Source organism: Hordeum vulgare, chromosome 1H (assembly GCF_904849725.1).
Source record: "Hordeum vulgare subsp. vulgare chromosome 1H, MorexV3_pseudomolecules_assembly, whole genome shotgun sequence".
NCBI lineage: Eukaryota > Viridiplantae > Streptophyta > Magnoliopsida > Poales > Poaceae > Hordeum > Hordeum vulgare.
This window is the reverse complement of record NC_058518.1, coordinates 394486859-394498416: the sequence shown is the minus strand read 5'-3', so window position 1 is coordinate 394498416 and position 11558 is coordinate 394486859.

Sequence of the window (11558 nt, the reverse complement as noted above, 5' to 3'; positions counted from 1 at the left end):
TTGCACCTTCCTGACGGCTGGGATGCTTTGATGTGAGCGCGTCGTTCGTGCAACCGTCTAGACTTCTGGCCAACTTTGGCAGGTATGTACTCCGTGGCGAGAATGACTGCTTCGATTTCAGCGCGATGGGCATGTGCGAGGTTGACGTAGCTCTGCAGCGTCAACACCCGCCGCTGCTCTGCGCTACCTCACCGTAGCGGTGTGCCATCATTGTGGGGGTTGGGGTGGGTGGGTGGGGAGAGAGGTGTGACATGGGTGGGTGTATGGCAGGTAGGGTAGGTGGGGAGTGCAGCGGACACAGCCGGACATCGGAGACGCAGAAAATGTTCGGTTTATATTCGCTTCGGATCCAAGTCGCGAGCAAATTTGATTAGAAAATGGGTTCAGATGAAGATAAAATGAACAAAAAAATAAAATGGGTATGCTGTTAGGCCATCATTTTTGTCTATTTGAATTCAAACGGACCCGAAGACGAAATGGAGTCGTGCGAGTTGACCTAAATGCTTCCCTGGAAGACTGTAGTGTAGTAAACTTTAATTTGCCCAGGAATCTGAAGGTGACGCCGCGCGTGTGCTTGGATCCTATATCTAACGTTAACCACTCTGATAGCTGCAGCCAAACTGTGTACTGCCTGTGGAGTGGTCTGGATCAGTCGAGAAGAAATTAAAGGCGCTCAGAACTGGTAGGAGATGATCCTGTCTCCGTCTACGTTGACTCGCCGACAGATCAGCCGGCCTATAAATCCTGTGGCCAGCGAGCAGCCGGCCAAAGATCTCCTCTTCCGACGTGACACGGACCCAACCATCCCACCGTCGCCGGTTGCTCTCTGTCCAGTACTATGCAGAGCAAATCCTCTCTTCGTTTAACACGTGGCTTGCCCTCTCGTTTCAGTCTTGGCGAACACATCTGTCCGCCATCGGAGAGAGAATTGATAATCCATTCAGAAATCTCAGTCAAGAACTCGTGGCTGGCACAGCACTAACGCAAAGTTAGCGCTCTTCTGTACACCTGAATGCACTAAATCTCGACACATGTTGACATGTACTTCCTTCGTTCTTAAATATAAGTTTTTTTAAGGTTTTACTAGAAAATTACATACGGATGTATATAAACATAATTTAGAACGTATATTCACTCGTTTTGCTCCGTATGTAGTCTTGTAGTAAAATCTTTAAAAAGACATATATTTAGGAACGGAGGGAAGGGGAAGTGGTTTTTGATGGGCCAGGACGTCTGAATAGTGCGAACTAGCAGTTCAGACTTCCGTAAATTTCCCTCACGTTTGTCTTTGGTTTGTGAAAAAATCACATCCGAATCGTTACACGAAGCGATACATGATCATTTTGAATGATTTTCGCGATATGGACTGTGTTGTCCAAACGGTTATGGAGGTTTGCGGATCTGTTTTAGAGAGATGCCTTAAGTATGCTTGACCATTCATGCAAGGAGCCCTGTCACGAATGCAGAAAGAAGGCCAGGATTCTTCGACGGGCAACATAGCAGTCTTTTAAACAAGAATAGAGTACAAACACATATGCACCTCAGAGAGACTCGGCACCTCATAGTTGGTGAAATGTCGTGAGCATGCGTGATATAAATTCAGAAACTGACACCCATGCTCAGTCTGAGAATTAAACGTTGTTTTAGCGTGAGATTTAAATCTTAATAGTCTGGTTCTACTACAAGGAATCTAGCCATAAGTACACATCAGTGGGCATTCTGTCTGATGCCCGGTACATGCCAATCTGCCTGATGATCAGCCAATGACAATCCAAAGCCCATACTCTGCCTTGGAGTAGAAAGGATAACAAACTGAATGATCAAGCAAGGTTCAGATCTTCTCCTGCCGGTGGTGCATGCATGTGAGAGATAAGGTCTCTTTGGATCCAAGGATTTCTTTAGGAATTTTACAAGATTTAAGGATTTTTTTTTCCTACGAAAGGCTTTGGATCATATGATTGAAGTTTCCAAGTTACCATGGAATCCATTGCTATGCTCGCATTTCAAAGGAATTCTTCCACGAGCTCAGCCTCTTTTATTTTTTTTTCTTTGATAAGTCCAATGAATTTTCACTCTATCTTTCTCTAATCTCTCCCCAATTCTTTAAAAATCATTGTATGTTTCTTTTCCATGCATCGTCCAAAGGCACTCGAGCCACCGCCTCCACCCCTATCCTCCACCCAAACGGGGGATTGGATGATTTGCCCCATTTTACAAGGGGTTGGATGATTTGCCCCAGTGTTATCTCAATGACCAGTGGCCCCGACCCCATCCGACAGTCTTGTGGCTGGGCTAAGAGCATCTTTAGCAGACCTCGTATAATGTCGATTCGCATAATGTGTTTATGTTAGAGCATATATCCCATATGTGGTTTTGGTAATTGATGACAATTCCTATGGACTAATGGTTGCCTTAAGTTATATTTATAGGATTTGTCTATAGGCACTTCTTGAAGTCCATCTGTTGGGTTCAAGGAGTTTATATGATGACCAAGGTGGTATTCAAGGTATTATCCAAAGAATGGTCATAGAGACACAAGGTTGATCAAGATCGTCAGACAAAGAGTAAATCAAGATGATCAACACACAAAGCGTACAAGATGTACCGAGAGGGATCAAGTGATCCCATGGTATGGTAAGCATTGTCCAGTACGTATTTGTGTACTAACCCATGGTTCTTCTTGAGAGTTCTATGTGGGGTTAGGTGTGTTTCCATGGGCTTGCGTCAAGAGGAATATCTCATACAACCCATGGAGGATGACGTCAAGTGATGGAGGATGGTGGCAATGGACTTGTGAAGATATGCTGAAGAGCGGCTCACCCATAGTGTGTATGGGGAGCAATCAACTAGTCTTCATCAAGCCAGCGCAAGCAAGAGGAATATCTCATACAACCCATGGAGGATGATGTCAAGTGATGGAGGATGGTGGCAATGGACTTGTGAAGATATGCTGAAGAGCGGCTCACCCATAGTGTATATGGGGGAGCAATCAACTAGTCTTCATCAAGCCAACGCAATCAAGAAAGGTGGTACATCTTGAGGAAGCCAAGATCATCGTCATCTATCTCAAGAGGACGAGGTGCAAGGTATAGGTTTGCCCTTGATAGGTTTTCTGTTTTAGGATAGATTGTCGTACTGCCAAGGGGGGCTCTTAAGTGAGTAGCTTGATCGTATCATTCGTTGAGAGCTCAAACCATTTGCATCCTTGCATCATACTTCTTGGTTGTTGTTTGGTGTTTCTATTTGTGAGTTTTAGAGCTTATGTTCATCTTCATGACAAGCTCGAGTTCATCGAAAACGGAGTCCATATGCATCTTCTATGATGTTTTCGATGTTGGGAGTTTTTACCGGTCTTATTTGAAGAAGGATTCTCACCATTTTTATGGTACTTTTCTCACTTGCTTCTTATTGATATTTCTATCAAGATTGTGTGAGCCCATGTCGTTAGCTTTCCAAAAAACTTGGTTTCGTTGAATTTGGAGTCCGTATGCGAAAGTTAGAGCAGTTTTAGTATCCAGCGGTAGTACCGCTCATGGTGCCAGTGGTAGTACCGCCCCCGGAGCGGTAGTACCGCCCCGGAGAGGTAGTAATTTTTTACTACCGCTCCGCCGGACTGTTTTTCGCATCCTTTTTGGCCTCAGCATGGTTGGTGAACCTACCGAGCGGTACTACCGCTCCATGAGCGGTAGTACCGCTGTGTGTGGGCTATGAAGCATAACGGTTGGATTTTTCCCCACCTATAAAAGGGGGTCTTCTTCCCCATTGAACCTTATCTCTTTAGCTCATGTTCTTCCCCCATTGTTGACCTTCTTCGATCTTGCTAGCTCTCAATCCCTCCAATGATTCTTGCTAGTTCTTGAGGGAAAAGAGAGAGGAGATCTAGATCCACATTTCCACCAATCACTTTCTCCTCTAAGTGAGGGGAACCCCTTGGGTCTAGATCTTGGAGTTCTTCGTGTTCTTCTTCGTTCTTCCTCTCATTTTCCTCCCTAGCATTAGTTGCTTTGGTGGGATTTGGGAGAGAAGGACTTGGGCACTCTGTGTGCCCTTTCCATTGCATTAGTTGCATCCTTTGAGTTCTCCACGGTGATACATGCAAGTGAAGTTTGAGAAGCTTATTACCTTTGGTACTTAGTACCCTAGATATTGTTCTTCGTGGATGCTTTGGCGTCCTAGAAGCTTGGTGGTGTCTCGGAGCTCAATCATTGTGGTGTAAAGCTCCGGGAAAGCGTCGGGGTCTCCAATTAGGCTATGGAGATTGCCCCGAGCAATTTGTACGGGTATCGGTGACCGCCCCCAAGGTTTGCCATTTTTACGGGTGCGGTGACCGCGCTCAAGGGTCCCTTAGTGGAATCACGGCATCTTGCATTATGCGAGAGCGTGAGGAGATTACGGTGGCCTTAGTGGCATCTTGCGGAGCATTGTGCCTCCACACCGCTCCAACGGAGATTAGCATCCGCAAGGGTGTGAACTTCGGGATACATCATCGTCTCCGCGTGCCTCGGTTATCTCTTACCCGAACCCTTTACTTATGCACTTTATTTTGTGATAGCCATACTGTTTATTGTCATATATCTTGCTATCACTTAGTTGTTTATCTTGCTTAGCATAAGTTGTTGGTGCAAATAGGTGAGCCTAGTTGTTGTAGGTTTTGTGCTTGACAAATTAAACGTTAGTTTTATTCCGCATTTGTTCAAGCCTAAACCGTAATTATTTTAAAGCGCCTATTCACCCCCCCTCTAGGCGACATCCACGTCCTTTCAGTTTACAGTTCGACGAAGATATATTTTGCAAGATAAAATTGTGCGTTGCAGAATAGACCCGTATATGAAACTATATAATTGAAAAAAAAAACTTTCGTCGAAGAAATTGCAACCACACTGATCATTCATAGCTCATCACATAATACATGATCATACATACTACATTCTACTATTACTACTAAAGGGGGGTGGGGGATCTCGCGATGGCGAGGCCGAGGTCGATGTACCAAAATGAACAATCTCGCGGTCGAGGATCTCAGTCCTCCTCGTTGGAGTTGACGAGGTCGATGAAATTCTCCCTCCGCTCCTCGCGGATGCGCCGCCACTCATCGTCCTTGTCCTTCTCGGTGAGGTTGGCCGCGACGGCCTGCTTGAACAGGAGGTCTTCGATCTTCTCGTCGTGGCGACGGCACTCCGCCTCCTCACACAAGTTCCGTTAGGCAATGGCGGCCGCGACCACGTCGACATCGTCGTTGACGTAATCTTTGGGCCCGACGACGCCTCGACACGTGATCTCCTCCGGCTTCTGCTTGACGGTGACGAGCTCACGGCCGTCCGGCTATCCGCCCACTCCTTGTTCATGTTGGAATTATGCCCTAGAGGCAATAATAAATATGGTTATTATTATAATTCCTGTATCAAGATAATAGTTTATTATCCATGCTATAATTGTATTGAATGAAGACTCATTTACATGTGTGGATACATAGACAAAACACCGTCCCTAGCGTGCCTCTAGTTGGCTAGCCAGTTGGTCATTGATAGTCAGTGTCTTCTGATTATGAACAAGGTGTTGTTGCTTGATAACTGGATCACGTCATTGGGAGAATCACGTGATGGACTAGACCCAAACTAATAGACGTAGCATGTTGATCGTGTCATTTTGTTGCTACTGTTTTTCTGCGTGTCAAGTATTTATTCCTATGACCATGAGATCATATAACTCACTAACACTGGAGGAATGCTTTGTGTGTATCAAACGTCGCAACGTAACTGGGTGACTATAAAGATGCTCTACAGGTATCTCCGAAGGTGTTAGTTGAGTTAGTATGGATCAAGACTGGGATTTGTCACTCCGTGTGACGGAGAGGTATCTCGGGGCCCACTCGGTAATACAACATCACACACAAGCCTTGCAAGCAATGTAACTTAGTGTAAGTTGCAGGATCTTGTATTACGGAATGAGTAAAGAGACTTGCCGGTAAACGAGATTGAAATAGGTATGCGGATACTGACGATCGAATCTCGGGCAAGTAACATACCGAAGGACAAAGGGAATGACATACGGGATTATACGAATCCTTGGCACTGAGGTTCAAACGATAAGAGCTTCGTAGAATATGTAGGATCCAATATGGGCATCCAGGTCCCGCTATTGGATATTGACCGAGGAGTCTCTCGGGTCATGTCTACATAGTTCTCGAACCCGCAGGGTCTGCACACTTAAGGTTCGACGTTGTTTTATGCGTATTTGAGTTATATGGTTTGTTACCGAATGTTATTCGGAGTCCCGGATGAGATCACGGACGTCACGAGGGTTTCCGGAATGGTCCGGAAACGAAGATTGATATATAGGATGACCTCATTTGATTACCGGAAGGTTTTCGGAGTTACCGGGAATGTACCGGGAATGACGAATGGGTTCCGGGAGTTCACCGGGGGGGGGGGGGCAACCCACCCCGGGGAAGCCCATAGGCCTTGGGGGAGACACACCAGCCCTTAGTGGGCTGGTGGGACAGCCCACAAGTGCCCCATGCGCCAAGGAGAAGAAAATCAAGAGAGAAAAAAAAGGAGGAGGTGGGAAGGAAGGGGGACTCCCTCCCACCAAACCTAGTCCAACTCGGTTTGGGGGGGGAGAGTCCTCCCCCTTGGACTCGGCCGACCCCCTTGGGGCTCCTTGAGCCCCAAGGCAAGGCCCCCTCCCTCCCACCTATATATACGGAGGTTTTAGGGATGATTTGAGACGACTTTTCCACGGCAGCCCGACCACATACCTCCACGGTTTTTCCTCTAGATCACGTTTCTGCGGAGCTCGGGCGGAGCCCTGCTGAGACAAGGTCATCACCAACCTCCGGAGCGCCGTCACGCTGCCGGAGAACTCTTCTACCTCTCCGTATCTCTTGCTGGATCAAGAAGGCCGAGATCATCGTCGAGCTGTACGTGTGCTGAACGCGGAGGTGCCGTCCGTTCGGTACTAGATCGTGGGACTGATCGCGGGATTGTTCGCGGGGCGGATCGAGGGACGTGAGGTCGTTCCACTACATCAACCGCGTTCTCTAACGCTTCTGCTGTACGGTCTACAAGGGTACGTAGATCACTCATCCCCTCTCGTAGATGGACATCACCATGATAGGTCTTCGTGCGCGTAGGAAATTTTTTGTTTCCCATGCGACGTTCCTAACAGTTCACGGGGATAAGCATCGCGCCGGAGAGCCCCCCCCCCCCCCGCGGCAGAGGAAGAGACCACGGCCGAGGAGGGCGTTCGCCCGTGCTGGCGGTCGTACTCCTCCGTCTCGCGATGGAGGAGAATTGACGGCGGCTTGAGGCCTTTGTTCGTCCACCTCCTCGTCGCGCGCTTCCTCACGCTGTCCGCGCGGACGCACCGCTCGCGCTCGGGGTCGCCACCCCCGCCGGAGCTGCGGCCGGAGCTCCACATACGGCCCCACATGGCGTTTGGAGGTGAAAGAGGGCTCATCGACGACGAGAAATGCGAGGGAGAGAGTGAGGAATCACGGCGAAACGCGGCGGCGGGGGGATAGGGTTTCGACCCGTATCTGCCCAACAAACCCATAAATATACGGCTTTAGGGGTGAGGTTTGCGGGCCGTGAAAAAAATTTCCGGCCGGACGAGTATACAGGGTCTGTTCTAGCCAGAAAATTGGCTCGAGCCCGTATACTCACCGGAATTATGCGGGCTCGTGCGTTATACGAGGTCTGCTAGAGATGCTCCAAGCCGCGACACTGGTCGATGAAGGTGGTGGCAGGAGGTCTTTGTTTCGGTAGCCTCCCGCTTGTGAGATGCTGTGACGGCATGAAGTAAAAAGAGAATTTTTTGGCCGGGGCGACAATCTCGAAATAGGTTTTCACTCCGCTATACATATAGCAACCACCACATACAACCAAGATCCCATTGCTCGGCAGTCAGCACAGGAATACCCAGAAGAAATAAAATAGAAATTAAAATAAAAGAATGACAACAAAGTCGGATCGACGAAAACGATGATGATCCCGCATCGTTGCGCCCTCCGAAGATATCCACCACGCTCCTAGCACTTTGGACCACCGCATAACAAGTAGCTCCTTCAGGAAGGACAGTGATGATGGCGACGCTGCTGCCCGGGTTTCCCCGTGCACGGTGGGGCGAGAGTGAGTGGGAGCCCCGATGCCCTTAGGGAAGGAACGACGACACCCGTGGGCATCGCCGCGTCGATACCAGCCATGCTTGACAAGGATTTCTCCTGTCCGCCACACACCCACAACGATCGATCCATCGTGCCCCACCAAACTTGCCGCCCACCAACATGCGCCACCACGGTCTAGGAGAAATTACCGCTGTCTCACCATGGAGAAAAAAGCGGGACCGACATGGCCGAGAGGAAGTAGCCGGGAACGGGGAGCGGCAGAGTCAGCACCCACATGGGAGGGGACAATCTCCACCGCCCTCAACGGTCACTGACCGGATGCAGCATGGGGACCACACCGGACACGTAGGACCGCTCGAGCCCTTAACGACTTGTGAAGCTCCTCTGGCCGCGCTGGAGTGGGCGTGCCGCCGTCTTCACAACCCCTCGCACCAGCCACCCCCTCCGCCCGCCGGAGTAGGCGCAAACGTAATCAAGCCAGGCCCGCCCAGACCCCAGATCGGGCCCCAAAGGGCCTAGATATGGGCCGAGAGAATGCCAGGGCCAATCGTCGTGCCAGTCCGCCTCCAAGTGTCCGCACCACCACCTCCTCACCATCCGGAGCAGCCCCGACCCAAGGTAGAGCCGCCGCCGGAACCACCGCTGCCCGAGGAACACCGCCGCACACCCGTGACGGGACGACCACGTGCAGCCGCCGAGCCCGAAGCCGGACCATAGCAGCCGCCCACGCCGCCCGCAGCCCGCGCCGCCAGGAGCCAGATCCGGCCGCCGGTGGACCACGATCCGCGCCAAGCGCGCCCACCATGAGAGCCACCACGCCACCACAAGAACTCCCAGATCCGGCGGGCCGCAGCCATCCGGAGCGCTCGGATCTACGTCGCCGAGCCCCGCCATAGCCTAGCGCCTCCGGCAGCCAGCCATCTCGCACGGGAAAGGGGGTCCGCGAGGAGGGGAGGGAGCGACCCCGCCGCTGCCCACGCCATCCTGACTTCGCTCAGCGGCGACTCAAGGCAGCGGCGAGGGAGGGAGAGGTCGGAGGAGTAGGGACTAGGGCCAACGGCTAGGGTTCCTCCCGCCGCCGCGCGGGAGCGACGAGGGAGGAGGAGGGGAATTTTTTTGTTCGGCAAGAGATGAACCCCGGGGCGACAATCTCTCGTAGTGAGATATCAATGTTGATAATCCCATATACAAGTAAAATTATAACTAGTTCAAATGTATACTTAATTGATCATGTTCTGAAGATCTTGTTGTTGACTATTCGTTATCCTAGATGAGGAATAGTTATTCTTTATCCTCCTCTATTTTAACATCAATACATCATAATTTTATGTTTCGTAAATTTTTTCTTAGTTCATACATAAAAAGAGACCATAAGAAAATATATAATCATCGTAAAAAATAGTTATGTCACGTAAAATTACAAACATAAAAGCATAGTGTAAAATATACATAAAATGCATTTTCCCATTCTTATGACCTATATTTTTGTTTTATTATGTCAATTTTTACGTATTGAATCAATATACATGTACCTATTTATATTAAAAATGCAATTTATTTGTACAACGATCGTAAGATTACCTCAGGTGAAGTATAACTTATTATGCACCCTGGATGATGAATAAACTTTCTCTCTCTCTCTATATATACAAAAGCAAAGATATAAAATTTCAGTGGCGCGGCTGCAATCACAAGCGCTCATTCTCGCAGAGATTCGGTCCCTCCTCTTACCTCATTTGCATTTTCAAGTTATATTTCACTTGATGTTTATTTCTTCTTATAGAAGAAAGGTGGACCAGTAGGCCTGCAAGAGGAGGGACCGCGCACATACTAGACTGTCGAAGTGGCAGTCTAGCAGGAGGGGACCAACCGCCTAGTGGTTCGAACAGTTCCATAAAAATGTTGTAGAACTGTCGAGTCAAGGTTCAAACCGTTCATAGTTCATGTGCCAGTTTTTCTCCTTTGTATTTGTTATTGTATTTTTGGAGTTACTTCTGCACTGGTTGTGGTCTATGGTGTTTTGAGGATAAACCTATCATGAGATGTAAGGTAAGTGCAACCAAGGCTGTGGTTCATGATCTGTTCATCCATGAAGTCAGCCGAGCTGCCATGGCGCCACAGCTGCATAATACAGCTGGCTCGTAGTCTAACAGGTTCCCGGCGTAGGGTAGAGGCAGTCTTCTGCCGCTCACAAACCGAGACAAGATAGAGCTACCGCTCGACATGGCTGGCAGCTGTAGAACTACTCAAGGGGAGGGGTGGTGGTGGTGGTGTGGCATTTGGACCGATGGTGGACGACATGTTCTGGCTTTCATTTGTAGTAACTAAAAGCTCACTATATGACGAACGGTTCCGGTAAAAAAACTATTTTTCTCGCCAACAGGGCTTAAGAACACTCGTCCCTCCTCAGGCAATTGTAGGGCGCACAGGTAAAGCCATGGCCCTATGTTTCAAGGTGATTGCCGTAAGACACATGATCTTGGATCTTCAGATCTGGCGGCAACGATGGGTATGTTTTGTTTTCTGGTTATACCGCCACGAACGAGGATAACAGAGCACGAGGATGGTTTGAGATTGCTGGAGCATCGTGGATTGGGATTGTCAAAGCCTTTGGTGGTAACTAAATATTCTTGCAACTCGATTGCTTGCTAGTGCGAGCATCATATTCACCTTTGTGATATCTCACGTTGAAACAGTGCTACACATGTAGCTGCTAGGATCACGAAAAGTAATGGTGACAACACATGATGACTTCAATTTGGTGGTGCTTCTCAAGTATTGGTCTCGAAGTCCGGAGTGAAAAACCGAGGTTACGTCCTAATTTGCTATATCTGTCAATAGCGGTTATTTTTTCATCGTTACCTTGTTGGAGGCATTGCTCGAACTTGTCCGGACTTGATCTCTAGGGTGAAAACACAGGATTTGACATTCGATGGTTGGATCTGTCGATGATGATGCTAGTGTCATTTCCTTCCTTTTGCTCTCAAATAGCCATTCTCGGTGTACTTGTGATGTCAAAGATAGTTAATGTGAATATGGTCGTTGCTTTAGCTTTTTAATCAATGTTTTGATTGTTTTGGAGGTTTTTTCATTTTACTTCACCTAGAGATAACTTTGTTCTTGTATGACTTTGTTCTTTATTGGTTTAGTTTATTCTGCCACTGACGATCTAAAAGAGTTGGATGATTCAGTTAAGCCTGTGCGAGCTGCGGTTAGATATATAAGACACGTGCCATCTAGAATTATAAGATTTAAAGAACTTGCTAAGTTAGAAAAGGTGAACAACGAGGCAGTCTTGAGTTTGGACGTATGCACTAGATGGAATTCCGCATACCTTAAAAACTGCAATCAACTTTGAGGAAGTGTTTGTGAGGTATGAGGAAGAAGATCCACTTTATACATTGTATTTAAACAATGAGAAAGCTCCTGGTAC